The sequence below is a fragment of the Nycticebus coucang genome, chromosome 1 (assembly GCF_027406575.1).
Source record: "Nycticebus coucang isolate mNycCou1 chromosome 1, mNycCou1.pri, whole genome shotgun sequence".
Classification (NCBI taxonomy): domain Eukaryota; kingdom Metazoa; phylum Chordata; class Mammalia; order Primates; family Lorisidae; genus Nycticebus; species Nycticebus coucang.
In genome coordinates, this window is record NC_069780.1 from 59,099,710 (window position 1) to 59,123,488 (window position 23,779).

At 34.2% G+C, this 23,779-nt stretch overlaps 1 long non-coding RNA gene across 2 annotated transcripts in view; it reads right to left on the minus strand.

Annotated features, from left to right (window-relative positions):
- The window catches only part of LOC128588434 (uncharacterized), a 56,285-nt gene that overhangs the window by 28,450 nt on the left and 4,056 nt on the right, over positions 1–23,779 (minus strand). For both annotated transcript variants that reach the window (XR_008380777.1, XR_008380776.1), the window contains exon 2: positions 17,730–17,940. This is a non-coding gene — a long non-coding RNA (uncharacterized LOC128588434). The remainder of the gene's footprint in view (positions 1–17,729; positions 17,941–23,779) is intronic.

The window sequence follows — 23,779 nt, forward strand, 5'->3', positions numbered from 1 at the left end:
TTTAATTTACTAATCAAAGAATCAGTAAATGTGCTGGTAGCCTTTTCCCTCTTTTTGGATTTGGTCTCCCCCTTTTCTCCCATTCCCCCCTTCTTTCCAAGACCCTCTACCCAGCATCACCTCACCCCTCCTTCTCTCCTGCCCTGGCCTCCTCCTCCCATACTCCCATATTCACTCTGAAAGTGAAAGCACAGCTGCCAGAAGACCTGGGAAAAAGCCTAACACTTGGGCACCCTCTTCAGTATAGCTCACACTTATCAGGCGTCTGTCTATAGGGGTTACTGTATACTATTGAAGGTATCTAACAGCAACTCTATAAGAAATTCCAGAAAATAATGAAAGGTCACAGGATAAAAAATATTAATAGAAGAATTTCTAAACAAAGACAAGGTTTTTTTTTACAGAGAGCCCAGGCAAGGAAGAAATTGAGAAAGAGATAAAGATACCAGTTTGCCTCAGCAGACACAAGTAAACATCAAACTATGGTCATGCCAGAAAAAGAACCATGTCCAATTCCAAGTTGAAGTTTGTACACAGCCTGGTGTGAGGAGTCCTCCACACCATTTCATCATGGTCCACTAGAAGCCCAGTATATAATTCAATTGCATATCAGTTGTCTCTCTGGCACGGAAGAGGAAAACTCCTCGAAGGAGGTCTCTCAAATGAAGATAAAGATAAAAACAAAGAAAAGGTCCCACAAATTATACTGTCCAGAGACCTCAGCCAAGAATATATGGACGCCATTGGAATTTCTTCTGAATTTCATAATTCTTTGGTAAACACACAGATAAAGGACCCAAGGGACAGAATGATGCAGCTAAAATTGGAACAGGAGCTTCTGAAATTTATTTGTAACAATAACCCTTTTAAGAAATTCCCTGAGATGATATCATACCATGAAAGGCTATTTATAGTGGGTAACTGCTTATCTGGATATGGATTTCAATGTTGATCAAACTGGAAAACTTATTATCATCCACAAAACCAGTAACACAATAATTCCTGAACAGAGGATTCTGGGACATATAAAGAATGAGAATAATACAGAATTTCTACAGAGATTCATTCTCAATAGAGAAAATCCAGTATAGACTGAGATGATAACCACCTGGCCAGAACAGATATCTAAACGACATGAGAGGAAACACAAGGAGCTGGGCCACATCTCAAACATCCAACAAAACCTGGACAGTGAACTTGAATCCCTGGAGCCATATCCTTGAAGGATGTGATCTCCTGTCATCAAAGTCAGAAGCTTCCATGGAATCTTTATCCTCAACTGTCAATAGGGAACAGTAAAGGTGACAGTGCAGGAAGGCCCTCCAGGCCAGGCATGGTGCGCGGTGCTCCAGAAATGTGCAGCCAGCCCCCCTCCTCCTCATCTGTCCAGCGTCTTCTCCCTGTGCTGCTCAGCAGCAGCAGCAACTCCTGCACCCTGACCCATGTCAGCAACAGCCACCTTGAATATTCACAAGATTTCACAGGAACTTCAGCAACTCCTTTAGAAAATTAAGTCTTAACAGTCAAGATTCACAGGAAGCTTCTGACCCATCCCCAGCTCCTTTGCAGTCCCCATTTGCCTCTCAACATTATCAGCAGATAAACTCCATCAAGGTACAGCCCCTCTCAGCTCTAGCTATTCCACCTCTAGCCTACTCAGAAAGCTCTCCATCCGACATCTACAGGCCCCAACAACAGATCCATATTTCTTACTATCATTGTCTAATTTCAACTAGTCAAATAGACCTCTCTTTCTCTCTTTCCTGGGGCCCACAACTCCCATGTGGTCAACTTCTACCTCAGTCATCCCAGCAACCTGGTTTACAGCCTATAATGCCTATGCAGGAGTAAGCAGCTTATGAAGGTTTGAGTGGGGTCCAGCAGCCCACGAACCAAGATCTGCTCAGTAGCCAGAGGGGACATCAGGGGGGCCCACAGGCAAGGGATGGTGGTTCAGTACATTCCACTACCTCCTTACAAAGTCCCAGTAGGTCATGACTTGCACCGCCTTTCCAGGACCCCATGCTGATTTCTGTGAGGTAGTCTATATAGGGAAGCCTCCTGTGGGGGCAAACTAAGGGCACACAGTACAACATGGTCCTACTTACTCATCTGATGGTTCAGCCCTTCTGTGGGGTTCCTGTAACCTCCTGGTTCTGAGGGATATCAGATGCTTCAGTTTCCCTCTCCCTACACCTACTAAAGATGCCACAGCAGTACTAAGAGTATCACCTTCTGAATTAGGTCTAAAGGTTAAACAGCTGAATATCTCCAATGGACAACAGTCCTCCCCTTTTCCCAGAACCCATCAATAGTTCTTTTATATTTTTGGCTCTGGTAGAACAGCAAAGGTCCCATACTCTGCTGCTATGTATTTTTTTTTTTACCATTCCATGCTCCTTTTTCCTTTTTTGTCGTTATGAATATATTAGATAGATAGAAAATAAGCGAATGAAATTGATTTTCCCCTTTCTTTAACTTCCTCCATCTGGAGTCTCCAAACACCACAGAGTTGAAACTAGAGCCTCCCCCAAACCTCTGAAAACACTTCTATATCATTTAAAGTTGAAGTTGCAGTAACACAGTACTTAATTTGCATGCACAGATGTTTGCTGGGTGTATTAATTGTGCATTTTATTTAATCTGTTTTCTTGTTTGGGTATTATATAAAGAGAGGTTGGTTATGTTTTTAAATTTAAAACCTCTGTTTGTATAAAAAAAAATGTGATGCTCAGCTTCTGCTTTGGAAATATAATTAGAACATGTACCGATGGCATTTGCTCCAGTTGCCTGGTAAAAATTGTTTTGAAATTTGTCACTATTAATTTTTTTTTCCATTGAAAGCTTACTTGTATATTGTTCATTAAAACTAAAACCATCTATTCACTTTCACTGAGTTTCTTAACTTTCCAGCTTAAAAAAAAAATGTAGTAAATTGGATGGAGAGTTAAGAGTCAAGATCCTTCATAACCAAGAAGAGGTAGGAGGTAGAGAGAGATTATGAGTTGATGACTTGAGTTGAGAAAGGGGCATAGGTGAAATTTCCAGCCCTCAAATTCAGCAGTTCTGTGTCTGAAGTTATTTAACCTTTCAGGCCTAAGTTTCTCTTCTTATAAAATGAAGATGATAATAATACCCAGAGCTAAGGATTAGTGCACATAAAATCATTCAGTAGAGAATCATTACACAGCATCATTTAATAAATATTAATTGGTCATCAGCCTCATCACGTCTTCTCTTTCTGACTCGCTTCTTTCTAATTTCACTTTACTCTCCAATAACCCCAAACTTCTAAGCTACTGTCCTCTCATTTCTCATCCAAGATTTTAAAGGATTTGTCTCTACTTTTCTTTAGTTTTTCATCTAAAAATGAAAAATCCTTTTAAAGGATTTGTCTCTACTTTTCTTTAGTTTTTCATCTAAAAATGAAAAATCCTTTTAAAGGATTTGTCTCTACTTTTCTTTAGTTTTTCATTCATTGATCAACCTACAAAAATATAATTTAAAAATAAGGGATTTATTATGTAGTCATTTATTTTTTTGAGACAGAATCTCTGATGCCCAGGCTACAATGCCATGGCACCAGCATAGCTCACAGAAAACTCCATCTCCTGGTCTAAGTGATCCTCTTGCCTCAGCCTCCCAAGTAGCTGGGACTATATCACAGGCCTCAATACCTGGCTAATTTTTCTATTTTTTTTTTTTAATAGTAGAGTATGGTCTCACTCTTAACTCAGGCTGGTCTCAAACTCCTGATCTCAAGGGATCCTTTGACCTCAGCCTCCCAAAGTTCTAGGATTACAGGCATGAACCACCACATCTGGCTTAAAAATAAGGTTTTAACACACATTTACATTTGAAAATGCAGTCTGTGTGCCTGTGACTTATAACTGGCAAGTGCATACTCCATACTCTTATTTTTATTTAAATACATAATGCAGGTTTTACCCTGTCAAGTTACCACCCAGAACAAAAGACTGCATTCCAGGGCTTCTCTGTTGCATGGTGAAATATGTCTAAATTCTGGCCAGAGACATGTAAACAGAACAGTGCTGGAGATTGACTAAGTCTCTTTAAAAAGGAAAGATAATGCCTTCTTCCTTTCTTCTTCCCTTCTTCTGAATTGCTACCGGAAATACTATTGTCATGAATCATTTACACCAGAAACTTTGGATTTCAAGGTAAGAGTTCCAAATCATGGTATCCAGAGTGCATGGGGCCTGAATGAACATGTAGAGATCACATCCACCTCCTACCAGACTTTTTCGACTTTGTTTAAGCACTTGGACATGGGAGTATTTCTGTTCACGGTAGTTAAGCTAATCTGATCAGTTCTGCATTTTTGGCCCAGATATCTCTGATGAGCTCCTGTCTTGTTATTACAGGCTGCTGTTTAATATTTCAAAAGAAGCTCAAGATTAATCTGTCTGAAACCAAATTCACCATTTGTCTCTCCCAAAGTTCTCTTTTTCTTATATTTCATATCTCAATTAACAATGCCAGCATCTACTTACTAATTCAAAACTACACTTTCCTAGATGCTTAATCTCTCATTTATAGTATAACATATCTAGAAATATTAAGACCAAATGACTTTTGAATTCATTTCTTCCTGGAGTTTAGCACCCTTGCAATAGCATGTTCTTCTTATCAAAAACTTGATTATAGCAATGCAATAGTGCATAACAATATTCTGGCTGAATTTTATACATTTGAGGAGGACATTTGATGATAATGGTCAATACTATCAATATATTGATAGGTAATAGTGATATTGAAAATTCATGGATAATAATAGTTGCGATTATGGTAGCAACTGGCTAAAGATAGATGGCGATACCCCTGAGAGGCTGTCCCGTTCATTAGCATTTTTTAATAGTTGGAATGGAGTATTACAGAAAATCTATTAAATGCTCCGGTATGTTTAGTCATAGCTCTTTATTGACTAGGAAATTCAATCTGTATATAAATTTATTCATTTTCAATCAACTTTACCCCAATAGAAGGAAGATCAAATTTGTATTACACAGCTAGCCAGCAATCATTTCCTCACAAGAATATCCTGCTATCTCTGCTAATACAAACAAAGTGTCCCTAATGTGATGTCCCTAAAATAAAAAAATACAATTTTTGAATTACGGTATAGGTTTAAAAAATTGAAGTTGGATTATCTGAGTTCCAGTTGAACATGGTTTTCCCCTGCTGCCTCTCTAAACAGCATTCTAGTAACATGTGAATGAGTGAAATACACGTACACAATCACAGGCACACACAAACACACACACGAGAAGAAACTACAGCAGGTAAGATATGTCAGGAAATATTTTGGTAAAAGGAAAATAAATGGATACAGCTGACACAGTATAGTAAAGAAAGCTGATGCCAAAGTGCCCTCCAGGGGAAAACGAGAGAAAGCAAGCAAGTCCCTTCTTGCAGATCACTAAGTTACACAGAAATTTCAGGTACTGAGAAATTGTAAAGAACACCAAATCGCATGGAATGACACCAAAAATTGAGAGATTTGTTGAAAGATGGAATAGATGATTTCTTTGGTCTTTTTTAACCTTCCTTTCAATCCTAAAAGTACCTCTTTCTCCCTCAACACATTGACCTTATGGAGATATTAAGCAACAGAGCCTTTTAAATCTGGGTCACCGGACACAGCTGACACAGGTGGAGGGAAATAAGATAGCTAAATAAAAATGAGAGGATTCAAATACGAACATCTGTAAGGTCAAAAGTTGAATTTCCCAACTCATTTTTTATGCTCACCTGCAGGGAATCAGAAGATTCTGCCCTATGAAGATCAGAACAGGATAAATTAAAGCCCTCAAATGAGAGACTCTCCTCACTCTGAGGTATAACAACCATTTGCAAGCTGACCTATGCACACTAAGCACCAAATTCACTCTTTTATTTTGAGTAGTAAATTAACATTTTAGTTCAGCATTTAAAAATAAATGGATGGCCAATGAGCACCACATATAAAACAATCCTCTAAATGAAAAATGGTGAACAAATCAATAAACAGAAAATAGGATCTTGGAAAAAAGAGGAGAAATATAAGAGGGTAATAATTCAAAAAGAAGATATTAATTTTTCTGGAGAGATAAAAGAAGATAATGCATCCATAAAAACTTAATGAGATTATTTAAAAAGTAAATCCACAGTAAAAGAAAGAACTCTTAGGAATTAAATGCAAGTACTGCGTATGATAATGAACATAAAAATATCCAATAAGAAGGTTGGAAAATCAAATTGAGAATAAATTTTAGAAACCACAAAGACATAGAAAATAGACAAGAAAAGGTAATAAAATTGGGACTTATTTAATTAAAATGAACTTTAAGGAAAAACTAGAACAAAGTAAATTTGAAAAAGAAAATTATCAAAGAAACGACATTAAAATATTTCCCAAATTGAAAGATATTTATTTTTAAGAATGAAAAAAAGGCCTGCTGAGTACTCAGTTTAGTGAAATGCTGTTTTTGTTTTCTGTTCTCTGAGGGCGGGGGGAGAACTTCGATCATATGATCTTGAAATTTTAGAGTACCAAAACTCAAAAGATGATCCTAAAAATTTTCCAGATAGATAAGAAAACACAACATTTCACATTATACAGATCTGAATTTGGAATTATAATGTAATAGAATTTTTTAAGAGACACACTGGAAGCCTTAAAAAATGGGAAAACTTCAATATTTGGAAGAATATGAATTTCTAAGTGAGAACTCTATTTTTAGTCAAATAAGATGTTTTCAGAATTGTGGGTTCTCAAAAATGTAATACCCATGATCGCTTTCTCATAAATTTCTAGAGAATGTGTTTATTTTAAATTAAGGAATAAAATAAGGAGAAGGAGGAAAAAAAAGAAGGAGAAATGAAAGACTGAACACAAAAGAAAAGCAAGGGGATGTCTAGGAAGATGGTGAAAAGAAGTTCATGTTTGGCAGCTGTGCAGTTGACCTAGAAATCAGCTGTTGCAGAATGGGATAAGAAGCTGGCAGGGAAAACGTGGGAGGGGGAAGAACCCAGAAGATTACCTGAAGTGTTTGAACAGAGAGGATTTTACAGTGTTTCCACTGTGTTGGAGTCACAGATAACATACAAATCAAACAAATGATTAAACAAGTTATTAACTCCAGATAAAAACAGATAAAAAGGAAAGCAGCTATCTTCAAAGTATACCATTTAACTCAAATAAAAGTAAATTTACACACTCATAATCATGTAAACATTAAATAATATTTTAACCAAAAACTATGATAAAATTTTTGGGATAATGGCAATAAAAGTAGCATGTTTTCATATGTATGAATAGGTAGTTAAAAAAAGTTTCCACTCTGGGAGATTATTAGATACACTCCAAAATGGAAAAATCAAGCAACAGAAATATCAATATACTATTTAGATATGCATATCAGAAGGAACAGCTTACACAGTGCAAAGTTCCTGCCTCTGAAGATTGGGAACCTTAGATAGGGAGGATGGAAGGAATAGATCTCTGTTTTTCTATACTGCACAATTTGATTAAAATTCTCATTTTTTACATTGAAAAAGTTAAATTTAAAAATATTTTTAAGAAACTGTAATATTTGAAGTATGTTAAGGTCTGAAATAACCAAATGTATCTTAGAAGTATAAATGTTATAGTTAGTAAACAGGTTGTAACTGTCAAATACATTGACTGAAAAAATTATGTTTTTAAAATTCTTAGCTATTTTTAAAACTGAAAACTGCTGATTTTGGAGTATGTATACTTTTCCCATTTAATTTTTACACTATTTATTTGTTAAGAATATCCTCTTTCTCATCATCAAAAAAGTTCAATACTAGTTTCAAATTTTCAGAAATTCTAAATTAATGAAGTACGAATTAATGAATGGTGCATGCTAGACAGCAAAATATCAAACAGTGGCATAAATTCTGCCTTTAAATCAACCTCAATTGTAATGTATTTAAATAATCTCTATGCAAGTCCAATATTTTACAATTCAACAAAGTCATTATTAAGGAGGAAAAAAGGGCTCAGCACTGGTAGCTCAGTGGTTAGTGCGCTGGCCACATACACCGGGGTCTGGCAGTTTTGAATCCCGCTAGGGCCTGCTAAAACAACAATGGCAACAATAACAACAACAAAAAAAATAGCCAGGTGTTATGGTGGGCGCCTGTATTCCCAGCTACTTGGGAGGCTGAGGCCAGAGAATCGCTTAAGCCCAAGAGTTTGAGGTTGTTGTGAGCTGTAATACCAAGGCACTCTACCAAGGGCAACATAGTGAGACTCTGTCAAAAAAAGAAGAAGAAGAAGAAGAAGAAGAAGAAAATTCTTCATTGTCTATTTAAGGTTGATGAAACACATAAACAAAAATGTTCTCTATTCTGTAACTTGTACATTATTAGGAGATGTTAATCGTGCAATTTATATTCCCAATGTCATGTATTAATTTTAAAATGAGGTACTCCTTGCTTTTTTTAACTAACGCTAGAGGGAATTGAAAACATTATGGGATTGGTTTGGTATAATGCATTTGTAAAGGTGAAACCTTAAAGTGAAATCAAATGGGACATAGGAAATCGAATGAGCTAAAGGATTTAACTATAACCATGGAATAAAAGGTTATTCAGTTTTGCAAATTCAAAGCAGTCTCTGACGAGTCTAATTAATGAATAAAATTCTTGTTTCTTTTACAATAGACCTTTAAAGTATTTCTACTCAGCAGTCTCAAAATGTTTTCACTAGGAGGTACTGGAGTTATTGATCTGAAATAGCAGCTGCTGTTTTTCCGAGTTTTCTTCGTTTTATCAAAAGATTGGCAACTTACATTTGACTTCGACTCATTTCTCCATTGGCAACTCCCCTCTGCTTTGTTCCCTCCCCCCCCACCCCCGAAAGTTTAATCTAATTTGGAGTATTCAAAGGGGAAAGATTAGGCTCTTTTTAAAAGTAATTAAAAGTATGATGCCTTTTATTGACTGGCTTCTAAATTAGGACATGCCTTTCAAAGAAATATTAAGCTGAAATAGGTAAAGTTCATCTTAATAAATACAATTCTCTGGGGAAGGAAGAAAGCATATATAAATCAAATTTTCCGTACCTGTGGTTTAGCAATAGCCACAGGAAAGAAAGATTAAGCAATTCTCAAACTGCATTTTGAACTGTTCAATGGATGTCAACATCTTAAATCCCTTACTCTAAAAAATTAATGTGATATATTTTTATATTTGAACATTTCTTTAGTGTAAAAATATATTCAGTGCCTTTCTGGTAACAAAGTTGGGCTGATATTGATCCTAGATTTGACTACAGATTCACAGTTATCAATAAAATATTACATATAAAAAAAGTGTATAATTTGGAATTTGGAAGTGAGTCGTTTTTGAGTGAATAAAACTAAACCAAATAGTAGAAAGAAATGTAAATGAGTAAAAACATCTTCTGATTCAATTAACTAAGGGCAAGCTCCCTCACAATTTTCACAACTAAAGATTCTTCTGAGGATACAAATAGGCTAATTAAATAGGTAACTTCATGCTTCTTAATTACTCTCATTTCTCTCAGAAAGGTATTATATGAAATTTAACGATATTTCTAGAGAAATTAAGACACACAGTTCCAATTCTATGTGATGAAATTAGATTAGAAATAGAATATTTAAAATAAGTATACATAAGATAATTCCACACATTTTATGCTAAAGTAGAGCTTGTATAGAGAGGCTGGAATGACTTAAATATGATTTATTAAAGGCTGGAATGACTTAAATATGATTTATTAAATATAATATAAATGTGAATATATCCATTCACTGTATTTTAAAGCTATAAATAATAGGAAATTGTTTATTAAAAACCAGATTTGCAACAAATCAGGCATGGCAAATCAGAAAATTAAATGTACAAGGAGCAATTAAAAATAGATTGAATCAGGGCGGCGCCTGTGGCTCAGTGAGTAGGGTGCCGGCCCCATATGCCAAGGGTGGCGGGTTCAAACCCAGCCCCGGCCAAACTGCAACAAAAAAATAGCCGGGCGTTGTGGCGGGCGCCTGTAGTCCCAGCTACTCGGGAGGCTGAGGCAAGAGAATAGCTAAGCCCAAGAGTTAGAGGTTGCTGTGAGCCGTGTGACGCCACGGCACTCTACCCGAGGGCGGTACAGTGAGACTCTGTCTCTACAAAAAAGAAAAAAAAAAAATAGATTGAATACAATCTGTAATGGTGTAATTTACCCATCCAAGTCTAAAAATAAAATAAATTATACAAAATAATTTTCCTTTTTTTATTTTGAGATAGAGTCTCACTTTGTCACCCTCGGTAGAGTGGTATGGTGTCAGAGCTCACAGCAACCTCAGACTCTTGGGCTTAAGCGATTCTCTTGCCTCAGCTTCCCAAGTAGTGGGGACTACAGGTGCCCGCTACAGTGCCTGTCTATATTTTAGAGATGAGTCTCGCTCTTGCTCAGGCTGTTCTCCAACCTGTGAGCTCAGGCAACCCACCCACTTTGACCTCCCAGAGTGCTAGGATTACAGGTATGAGCCACCACACCCGGCAAAAATAATTTCCTTTAAACAAACTTTAAAATAGTCAACTTAAACTTTAAATTATAGTCAACAATCTCAAAAACTATTGGAAGTATTATCATCATTACTCTCATTTGTTAGTAACTTTTGTAAGTGGACCACTGTGCTGAAATCATTCTGAAATGAATTAAAAATGTTTTGCCTTATTAAAAGGCATATCCAGTAATATTTACTGTTTTCCTTATTTACTTTTCCTTATTGGCCGCCATCATTATGAACATCACTTATGTGGCAGTCACCTGAATGTATCCAGATTTCTGTTATCTCTGATGTCACACTTAGTGATACTTCTATGTTTATCCTGACTATCATCATCTCTGCTTTTCTAATAAACATACAGTTGTAAGCTACAAAGAACTAAATGGTGCTATGGAGATTTTTTTTTCAGATTAACTCTGTCACTTTATCGCCTTTACTGTGAGAATGTTTTCACGCAGGAAGGTACCTGAAAGCACCTAGCACAATGTCTAACATATGTGTTTATCTTATATATTTTTTTAAATAAATGAATAAATAAGTACATGAAAACAGTAAGTAAATATAAAAGACTAGGGTATGGGCATGATGGTAAAATAAAACTATGAAGTTTCAGGAAGACAGGTTTTCTAGAACACTACAACAAGAAGTAAGCATTTTGTAATTACAGATTTTGTACTCACAGAGAACATGATTTGTTCTATGCTTACTGCTTATATAATTATAATAAATGAATGAGTTGAGAGAAACCTAATAAAGTATATATAGGAAGCACATCTGTACATATAGCACTATTGGCACTATTCCAGAAGTGCCAATCTTATTGACAAACATCTTTAGGCATTTTCATTACCACTTGACCACAAATCAGATTTTTGCAAAGTACAATCAATGTGGAGATGTTCTCAGAGTCACATTTGACACTGTCATCACTTTCTAAATGAAATTTAATTTTTTAAATAACTGTAACTACTTTTTTTTTTTTTGCAGTTTTGGGCTGGGGCTGTTTTTTTTTTATTTTAATTTTAATTTTTTTATTGTTAAATCATCGCTGTGTACATTAGTGCAATCAAGGGGTACAATTTGCTGGTTTCATATACAATCTGACATATTCTCATCAAACTGTTCAATGTAGCCTTCATGGAATTTTCTTAGTTATTGCATGTAGACATTTGTATTCTGCCTTTACTAAGTTTCAACTGTACCCAGTCTAAGATGCACTGTAGGTGTGGCCCCACCCATTACCCTCCCTCTACCTTACCCTCCCCCCTCCCTTCCCCTACCTTGGCCCTTTCCTCATAGTCTTGTGCTATAGTTGGGTTATAGCCTTCATGTGAAAGCTATAATTTAGCTTCATAGTAGGGCTGAGTACATTGGATACTTTTTCTTCCATTCCAGAGATACTTTGCTAAGAAGAATATATATATATCGTACTGAATGGAGTTAAATTGAAATCATTTCCACTTAGATCAGGAACCAAGCAAGGTTGCCCATTGTCTCCATTGCTCTTTAAAATTGTAATGGAAGTTTTAGCCATTGCAATTAGGGAAGAAAGACAATCAAGGGTATCAATGTAGTGTCAGAAGAGATCAAACTTTCACTCTTCACAGACCATATGATCATATATCTGGAAAACACTAGGGATTCTACTACAAAACTTTTAAAAGTGATCAAGGAATACAACAATGTCTCAGGCTACAAAATCAACACCCATAAATCAGTAGCCTTTATATATACCAACAATAACCAAGCTAAAAAACCAGTCAAGGACTCTATTCCTTTCACAGTAGTGCCAAAGAAGATGAAATGTTTGGGAGTATACCTAACAAAGGAAGTGAAAGAACTCTACAAAGAGAACTATGAAACTTTAAGAAAATAGCTGAAGATGTTAACAAATGGAAAAACATACCATGCTCATGGCTGGGAAGAATCAACATTGTTAAAATGTCTATACTACCCAAATGCAATATATAATTTTAATGCAATTCCTATTAAAGCTCCATTGTCATATTTTAAAGATCTTGAAAAAATAATACTTCATTTTATATGGAATCAGAAAAAAACTCAAATAGCCAAAACATTACTCACCAATAACAACACAGCAGGAGGAATCACGCTACCAGACCTGAGACTATACTATAAATCTATAGTGATCAAAACAGCATGGTATTGGCATAAAAACAGAGAAGTAGATGTCTGGAACAGAATAGAGAACCAAGAGATGAATCCAGATACTTACCGTTATTTGATCTTTAACAAGCCAATTAAAAAGATTCAGTGGGGAAAAGATTCCCTATTTAACAAATGATGCTGGGTGAACTGGCTGGCAACCTGTAGAAGATTGAAACTGGACCCACACCTTTCACCATTAACTAAGATAGACTCTCACTGAATAAAAGATTTAAACTTAAGACATGAAACTATAAAAATACTTGAAGAAAGTGTATGGAGAACTCTTGAAGGAATCGGCCTGGGTGAATATTTTATGAGGAGGACTCCCCAGGCAATTGAAGCAGTTATCAAAAATACACTACTGGAACATGATCAAACTAAAAAGTTTCTGCACAGCCAAGAACATAGTAAGTAAAGCAAGCAGACAGCCCTCAGAATGGGAGAAAATATTTGCAGGTTATACCTCCAATAAAGGTCTAATAACCGTAATACACAGAGAACTCAAACATATTAGCAAGAAAAGAACATGTGATCCCATCTCAGGGTGGGTAAGGGACTTGAATAGAAACTTCTCTAAAGAAGACAGATGCATGATCTACAAACACATGAAAAAAAGCTCATCATCCTTAATCATCAGGGAAATGCAAATCAAAACTACTTTGAGATATCACCTAACCCCAGTAAGAGTAGCCCACATAACAAAATCCCAAAACCAGAGATGTTGGCGTGGATGTGGAGAAAAGGGCACACTTCTACACTGCTGGTGGGAATGCACACTAGTACATTCCTTCTGGAAGGATGTTTGGAGAATACTTAGAGACCTAAAAATAGACCTGCCATTCGATCCTATAATTTCTTTACTAGGTTTATACCCAGAAGACCAAAAATCACAATATAACAAAGACATCTGTACCAGAATGTTTATTAATGGACCAATTCATAATCGCTAAGTCATGGAAGAAGCCCAAGTGCCCATCGACCCACGAATGGACTAGCAAATTGTGGTACATGTATACCATGGAATATTAAGCAGCCTTAAAGAAACATGGATACTTTACCTCTTTCATGTTTACATGGATGGAGCTGGGGCTGGGTTTGAACCTGCCACCTCTGGCATAGGGAGCCGGTGCCCCACCCCTTTGAGCCACAGGCGCCACCCACAATAACTACATTTTTCATTGCTTTTACTTTATTTAATTTTATTGTGAAGTTACTCCCATGGATGATAAGGATTTTATTAAGGTAAATAAGAAATTCCTCAAAAGTCTACTGTAGGGAATTTATTCACCATGCTGAACAAATGTTTTGCCTCTTTTGATGCTTTCTTAAATACTTCCTTATGTTTCTAATAAAAAATAAGGCAACTATTGAAAAAGGAAAACTATTTTACATTTCGTCATCTCTTTACTTTAAAAGCTTTCTTTTCTTTCGAATGGCAGGGTTATTTTAGTGGTTTTCCCAGTCACTTAGTGTTTGGGGCAAATTGCCTAGTGGGAAACATTCAATTTAGTGACAAATGAGAAATCAGCTTTAAGTTTAAGAAAGAACAGCCAAATTTGGATATTTTCCCATGTCATAACAATCATATTCACTTAATTCGACATCTCATCTGTATTCTATAGCCCTCACAAATTTCAAAGGGAAAAAAAGTACACAATTTTAAATTAAGAGATCACCTTAAATTTTTCTATTTTCCATAGCACTTTTCACATCCTAATATACTAAATAATTTACTAGGTTGATACCCTTATTTTTTGTTGTCTGTCTACACACACATACATAAATAAAGACAAGAGCACTGTTCACTAAAGTGTCAAAACATCTTGCTATATTGTTGGTGCTCAGTACATATCTGAATGAATAAATGAATCAAACAAAATTTCTTGCCAGTTTTCATTTCAAATTGAAATTATCTGGGGAATTGTAAGTCATTAAGTTTCTCCAGGGCCCTGTATCATTTAAATGTGTCATAAAAGTAAAAGGTCTGATATCTATTTTATAACTTTCATAAATGATTTTTTCATGAGGACCTAGACAACTATGCAAAATCAGTCAGCTATACTTACATTACAATATCCATATCTCAACCATGCTTTTTTTTTTTAATAGAACTTTGACAACAGTAGTGAGAAAGACTGAAATCTCCACTAGTATATATAAAAATACTGTTTAGGGAGATATATCCTTTGGGAATATAGTAGCTTTAGGGATAATATTTGTTTCAGATGAAAAGAGTTAATTCTCCACATATAATTATTAGACTCAAGAGCTGTCTAGGAGAGTTAATTATTCAAAAAGTAGGAATAAAACCTAAGGCCCCTTGTGTATCTATAGTTCAAAGACAGTCTGGGTTGAGATCCTGTTTAATGAATTTTCATGGCTTCGCTTAATTTTTAAAATAAACTCAATAAATTTAACTAAAATCTCATTGGGTCTCTATAGGTTTTCACCAATTTTAAAGTCTATATGCCAAAGGCTGTTTAGACCTCCAAATACTGGAGAACTATATCCTATTAGAAAACAATAAAATTAATTGAAGAGTACTTAACAAAACATAAAAGTTTTTAACATAATTATCTTTAAAAAGAACAGAAAAATCTAAAGAAATAGTTTTGATATGGATTTCTTTCAAGTCTGTTTACTTCACTTTAGAATCAATAAAATGTATATACCTGCTTGTGTTAATCAAATCATGCAAAACAATTCAGCACCCCAATGTGCACATGTACAAACAGGAATGTCTATTTCACCATCATAAGTGCCATATAAGCTAATTTTTTTTTTTTTTAAGACAGTCTCACTTTATTGCCAAGGCTAGAGTGCCACGGCATCAGTCTAGCTCATAGTGAACACAAACTTCTGTCTCTGTCTCCCAAATAGGTGGAATTACAGGCAGGTGCCATCAATGCCTGCCTACTTTTGCTATTCTTCTTAGAGATGGAATCCAGCTCTTGTTTAGGCTGGTCTCCAACGCCTGAGCTCAAGGGATCCTTCCACCTCAGTGTCCCAAAGTGCTACACTATAGGTGTGAGCCACCACACCCAGCCAGTAATTGTGTGTATTAAAATGAATTAACAAATTATGGTGAGGAAGGGAACAGATAAAGCAAATGAAGACAAAAACAAACAAAAAAATCACACTCAAGAAAAAACAAATAAAAACAAAGTAAGCACTGCTTACTTTACTGGGGTAGTATTTACACCGACAATATCCAGTTCTCAATTCCCTCCTTTGTACATGAGGAATTTCAATTAAATGAAAGGATTTCAGCATAAAAGGAAGGAGGGTGTGGCATTTCACAAGAGTCAATATGTAAAACATGATAACAGGGTTCAGACACGGGAGTTTGATCTGCTTCCCTCTTTCGTTCTCACATCTACCACTCTGTATGTCTCCGAGTAACTGTCATGAAATATTTGGATGCACCTTGTGCAGGTCTCTGTAAACAAAGGTGCCAACAGATTGCTCTCAAGTCTAAGGTTCTTTTTCTCCAGGAGATGCTGTAATGTAGCTATCGATCATCAATTTAAGACTTATCCTCTTTCTTTACACCATATATAATTTTCTTATCATTCCTATGAATATAATGCTTTCAGGGTGTATATCAGACATAAAGAACAGCAATTTTGTACTTAACTTTCTCAAAGATAGATATCACTCTTCAGGATAACAAATCAGAAAAGCATTGCATTTTTACAACTTAGCAATCAAAGCACATTTGCTTGTAACTTTTAAAATAGAAAATGAAAGAGACAGAATAAAAAATTATCTGCCACAGCCTTGATATGTAATTCTGCGTCCCTTTAGCTTTGGATTCTCATTTTCGTATGAAATCAACTGGTCAATGAATATTATACTCTTCTAATGTATCTTTAGTAAAAATTTTTTTTTAAAAAAAGCTTCCTAACTGTTAGAATAAATCTGTGATTTAAAACACTTCTCAAAATCACTCTCTTATCTGAGGAAGGTTATTTGGTGTTCTTATATTAATAACAAAAAAAGAAGAGGTTGGTAAGAAAGGGAACTAGAATCACAATCAGCTTAAATGTACGATTGTTAGCTAATTGAAAAACCTTCCATTTACCTGCAGTAATTCAAGGAATTTAGCTGTGTATACTGCCACCTATAATTCACTGAAATATAACACATTCTTCTTAAATAAAGGGAAGAACTCACAAATATTCCTGAACATCTACAGTTCTGCAAAGACAGTATGAACATCAGCACTTTAGGACAAGAGCACTACATTAAATAAATTGTTCTAAATACCACGGCATTCATTTCTACCTTTATCCTTTTTATTCACAATCATTAACACTGAAATAAAACTCTAAGATTTATTACATTTCTGCTTTCAGATGTAAAACTTTCCTTTGTATATTGCAGATCTGATTTAAAAACAAAGAAATAAATGAAGACATTCTTCTCACAGCCTTCAACCTAAGAATCAGATCTCTTGCTCCCTCACATGCCCTTAGTATTTTTTGAAGAGAAGCATTTGTTTTAAAGTTATAAATTTTCCCATTCAACATAGTTTAATTCTGAGTGCTATTAAAAAGAATAATAATAAAAATCAATAGATTTTTAAAATATACAAATTGTGTTCCAGATTGAATATCTATTCATTCTTTGCCTGAGATGAACATAATCTTATATATTTTAATTCTAGAAAAATAAAGGTAATCAGATAAAGTCAGTGTACTGAAACAAATGAAGGAAAACTATGTTAGAAAAATTTGAATGTAAATTTCAGTACAAAATAAATATTCATTAAAAAAACACACAACTTAGTTTTCCAATCAGAAGATAATTCAAAGATATCTGTACATGTTATAATTTCATTATTCAAAAAAAAATGCTTAAAACCTGAAAACCAGCATATTATTAAATATCTCTCCTGATAAGCATGAGCCATATCCATGTTATGAGCCTCTTTTATAGTTCCCCAGGTCTCAAAAACAAAAATTGGGATTTTAAAAAACTCTACCAGTGTCTGAAGGAACTTACGTTTTGATAACAGATTTGTCCAAAACTTTCAAATCTCAATTTCTCCTTTCAGAACCTTCATCCATCACTTCCATCAGTGGTTTCGGGTGACAAGAGAAATCTAGGTGTAGCTCCCAAGAAAGGGTTACTTTCCATTTTGTGTCTGGCATCAAGGAAAGAGCTTCCCAGTTTTGCTGTCCTTCATATTTGCTTTGTTATGCATTTTTCCTACCTGGAGGAATAGACACAATGTTAAACCTTGTTTTAAAAAAACACATGTGGAGTGATAAAAATATTCAGTCCTATACAGAGTTAGTTATCCAGTGGTTTTGTATTTTTAATTAATGTACTAATCCATCTGAAATTCATTTTGTATATTCATAAGATTAAAGGAACTAAACTTTCCTTTTCCCAACAATGTGCAAGTTCTCAATTATAAACTAAGTAAACTTCACGTACACTACTATCTGATTTTGTATGATCTATTTTGCTCCATAGGACTGTTTATATATTTTCTAATGCCAAAAATATAGTTTAAACTACAATGCCTTTGTTTGTGTGTATGTATATAGTTTACATTTCCACTTAAACCCTCTTCATTTCTGTCTAGTGACCTAGGCTTTATTAGCCTGTGAAAAGCTTCAGAGAATTACTCTGAATTCAGTAATTCAGAATTACTTGGAATTCTCTTTAGAGAATTCTGAATTCTCACTAGCTGAATTACAGAGTTAACTGTTTTCAAACTCCACAATATTTAAAACACAAACAATATGGTTTTGTCAGTTATGGAATAAAGAAATTGGGATTATCAATCAACCGTAGAAAAGAAAAAAGAAAGTACACAACAGTGACCAAAAGTCCCTATTTGAACTGAAATATTCCCATTTCAGGAGACTGAAGAACGGAGAAACTAGAAGCTACACAGTGTCCCTTCTGGCTTGAAATTTAAGATTCAAGTCAACCAGCCTATCTTTTTAACTTATCTCTGTAACATGCTTCAAAATTGTAATACTTCCTGATTCCATCTAAGGCAGCAAATGTCTTTCTATCTAAGCCATATTTACTCTTAACATTTAATAATAGAATCTCAGAGCATTCCTTCTTAGTATGTCATCAAGACCTTATAAAAGAAAAAAAACAATTCAGAATCCTGGCTGGAATATTGGCCATAAACTGTATATATGTTTATACATTCAACACAGTATATATATGAAATGAGAAGAAAATTAGAAAACAAAAGAAAATTACAGGAAGATAACACTTCATAGTAGTAATAGTCTGGAGAAGTATATTTAATTATTTGTGAGAGACAAGTTTTTAACACACTTATAATGATGCAGAGTGAACTTTTCATCTTAGGTAAAGTTTCTTTGAAATAAGTAACTCATAAAGAATTTTCCCAAATGCATATTATTAAAAAAATAGCTTATACAATTTAGTACAATATGTTAGAAATAGCTTTTAAAATTAGCAATAGTTAGAAAATTAAGAAGTCAAACATTCTCTCATTTTGTGAACATGCCTTTATTAAAGACTATTCACGCAGCCAACAAATCCATCAAAAATATGACAATGCAACTTGCTTAGTTTCTGAGCTTAAAAAATACTTCTATCTCTCGTCTGGTCCAGCAGAATCCAAATATGTTCTTTCTTTATTATTAAATTAGGCACTTGGTCAGATAGTAGGAATAGATAAGTTAAAAAAAATGTTTTGAGAAATTCAGCAATAAGCACTTTACTATTAAATTAACAGCAGAGGATAAGGTTCTCAAATATATATGCTAATGAATAAGCAATAACATTAGGTTTTATCATGATTCTAAGACTGAACATTGGCTGTTAGCCCAAGATATACCAAAAGCATTACTCAGGTGTGAATGCTGAATAAGGATCTCACCATCTCTGCTGAACTTAAATTTGGCCAAGTTTCAGCGGGGACTAGGGGGTGGGAGGAATAAATCAAACAAAATAAAATTGAGGCCTGCTGGATTTACAGATTTAAAGAACTAGGTTCAAAGTCAGGATATGAGCCCATAATTGAAAACATTCATTTGCTGTTTTTACGACCTCTATAGAAAAGCTATCCCTGCTGGCATTTCTTTACTGTGCAAGTTGCTCTAACCTGCTCCAGATATTTCTTTCTACCAATCTGTGTCACTGTCACCTTTAACATCATAACAAAGTTTCCTTTCTCTAGAAATCATTGCTTAATTTATTTACTTCATGTCTTTTATTTCCCATCCATTCGGCCTTCATATTTATTATATGTTTTTACATGGTTTTTCATACTCTCAATGAAGTTATTTAAAGCTTTGTATGTATATTTTTTATAAAATTATGAAATCCCTGAGGAATATATCCATGATTTACATTTACTTTCCCTTCTCTCATATTCCTACAGCTGGGCTCCCGTCATACCAGCAGCAATGCAAGTTTCTGTGAGTCTTTGCTTCTCAAGGTGTAGTAAGTTGCTGAAGAGAATGCTAATCACAGCAATACCAGGCAGAAAATGGCAAGGAAGAGAAGGCTGAAGAGAAAGTCAAATGCAATTGAGGCTTAAGTCTCACAATTAGACATGCTAATGAATTCATTCTATTTTAGGTGATTGATTTATGGCCAATTTGTTTTTAATTCTGAGAATTTTAGTGTTCATTGGCATGAATAGAGTATTAGATATTAAGATGTTACATCAATGAACTAGAAGAAAAACAAATCGCTATCAGAGTCCTTTAATACTAAAATTCCAAAGAAGATAGAAATAAGAAAATGTATTTTTCAATAAAAAAGTAATCTTATCAAAATGACTATTAAAAATCTATCAGTTTTATCATATACATTTAAACTTAGAGAAAACTGAAGTTTATCTTGAAGAGAGCAAATAAAAGTGCTAAAATAAATAACATGATTAAAATCTCATAATTGATCTTTGTTTTTAAAGCTTAACTAAAATTTCTTGTAGCCTTCTTCATTTATTATCAGAATGTAGCCTTCAAAGTCATATTACAATTTTCTGAAAAATATGCACAATGAAAAATTGTTTATATACCTGGTGGACAAATAGTGTCTATATTATAAAGGAAATAAAATCTCATGGAAAATTAATGGGAATAATTCTCCAGGACTACCACCTTAAAAACACGTCAACTATACTAATAATTAACACTAATCTACTATGGACTAAGAGTTTTACACGTCTCATTTCAGTTGAAGCCTCAAAATGACTCAACAAGGTCAATGTATCATCACAGTTCCACAGATGTTTAGAACGTTTGACACAGTTTAACAAGATTTCAAATTAATTTAGCCAAGTTCAAATATTTGGAGAAATAAGGATTTTAGCCCAATTTGGGTTAATTCTCAAGTTTATGTTCTTTATAAATATACCGTATCATCTCTTGCCACAGTTGGGTTCCTTCAGAAATGGGTAAAAAAGTTGTATAACCTACCTTAAAGAGCTCACATTACATATATTTTGAGTCACTGAATAAACTTCGAAAATAAAGAGTATTTTCTTCAGTCAGTTCTTACTACCAAAATATTAATACAAAATTTACTTACAGTGAATAAATATGATGCCACAATTATCTTCCTTTGATTATTTCTTTCCAAATTTAAAATTATTTTTATGCATTCCCTTCTGTTTTTCTGCTGTCACAAATAACATTTGTTTAATTTTCAAATTAAAACTATTTATTGTAAGTAACACTGAAGAAACACTTAGGAAAAAGTGAAAACTTAACATTTACTTAACAACATACCTTTCCCCTTTTAAATTAAAGACCAGTTCAGAAAGGTACACAAAATAAATACTAAGGTTTGCATTCTGTAAAGTGAGTATATTTCTTGCTTTTCCTTTGCTTTTAACCTCTGATGAATTAAGAGAAAAAAGCAATACTTGAATGGATGAAGCAGAGGTGCTTTCCTTTTGGACATGTTCCTCTTATCAATTTCCATGTTCCTTCATTAGGTACTTCTGAATAAGAAAAAAAAAGGACTGCTTATAATCTCATTCACCTATAAGAAATCATACTCAAGCTTTGTTTTCTTGACAAAAACCTTTACAAAATTCCTATTTATGAATTCTTTCACAATTCAACAGTGTACTAGCTAGTCTTGACTACAATAAAATCAGCATTCTTGTCAGTACAAATTCTGAATGGACCACATTTCTGAATTGATTCTTTTTTTATTACTTCCTAATTAAATCCATCTCAGATATACTGAAGAAACTACATGGTGTGATACAATGAGATTAGACAAAAGCAGTCAGTGATCTAGATTTGAATTCGGTTTAGTCTTGTGAGTTACTTAAACTCTAAGCATCCTTAGTATCCTTATCTATAATATTGGGATAGTGATGGGGAAGAGTAAGTATTACAATTAATCTATGAATTCTTGACACACATTTGCAGTTTAAAAACCTTTAGTCACTTTTACCTAAAAATACAAGAAATTGCAATCAAAGGAAAGCATTTGAGAATACAGCAATGCTAAGCCCATTTAAATAAGATATAGAAATCAAGTTTCTTACACAAATAGTAACTAACCAGGCAATGAAGTTGAGAGATAATACTTAAAAAAAGCACAAAACTGTTTTACTATTTTTTCTGATTTACAATTGTAATTCTAATGAAATTTTGATTACTATTTGAATTCTCAAGCTACGTTTTACCTTCCTTCTATTGTTTCTGTCTCTAATAATGTTTTAAAACTCCTCAGAACATAGCTCTATGACTTGTAACCTTAATCACAATTTGGTTAATCTCGTTCTGGAAGGGGTATCCCCTTAAGAAAACAATTTGTATTGCCTAGACAAACACTAATACCATGATGGCTTTGTATCATTGTCAAATAAGAATTATAACCACTGCAGAAGGACAAAAAACAGCTTTTTCTAAACAACTTCCCTCTTACTCACATAAACTTAATCAAGACTCTCAATTAATTTTGAAATTGTTCAATATCGACCTTAATGTTTGAAGCTTTATTTTCTGTCTCTGGGCCATATCAGTAAAACCCACACATCTCTCTGTTAGCAAAGCAGCTGGCTTTTTAAATGTGATGTCTTGTAGTTCTTATTTACAATCCTAATCACATCATTGATTTCAGTAATCTTTCAGTAAAAGTGGTTATTAATGCTGTCAAAAGCAGAAGCTGGGATTCAATGTTTTTTTTCTTTTTCTCTTTTTATAAACCTGGGTATTTAAGAGAGGGCTCTGGGTGATTAGCAGTTTCCTGTGGTTGAGGATGCAACACAGCAAAGATAGCAAGGCCACTTAAATTCTCCACACCTCCTCCCAAATACCGACTTATACAAGCCACAAATGGTTAAATTTAAACTTTAGTCACTGGTCACTGATCATAATACAGAGGTAATAGATTTTTGTATATTTAAGACTCTAAATACTAGCATTACATAAAATTTTATTTGACTTTTTTATTTCCTGTAATTTAAGATAGCCCATAGGTTCTCTTTTTGTCTACTTAGGGAAAAACACTAAGACATATAGTCACTTACTAACCTAAGTGTGTCTGTAATATTCTAAAGATTAAAACAATATTCTGAAAAAGACAGGATAAAACAAATCGGAAGAGTTTAAGAAATATTTCGGAAAAATAAGCGTTTTTTAGTATCCAAAGCAATATGGAAGAAAAGATAAGATGAGGTAATGCATTCGGACTTTCAGAAAAGAGGTCATGAGGCAATAAAGATTGACATTCTAAATCAGATCTATTTATTTAAAGATTGACATTCTAAATCAGATCTATTTATTTACATGCTTAAAGATGGTATGGAACAAACATAAGTTTGCAAAGAACTATTTGCTATCACAAGGCACAATGTGAGTAGGATGTGACAAGAATATATGTTCATGTTCATCATAAACTACCGCCCTCAAATACCCAGAGAAAATACACACACACATACACATACATATTTGGAACCAGTATCAAAAACCAGTGCATAATTTAAAAATATTCCAGGACCTCTTAGTGATCAATTTTTCTTATAGAAAGTAAGAGCATATAGTACCTGAACTGAAACAGTATTATTAGAAAATGATATCGTA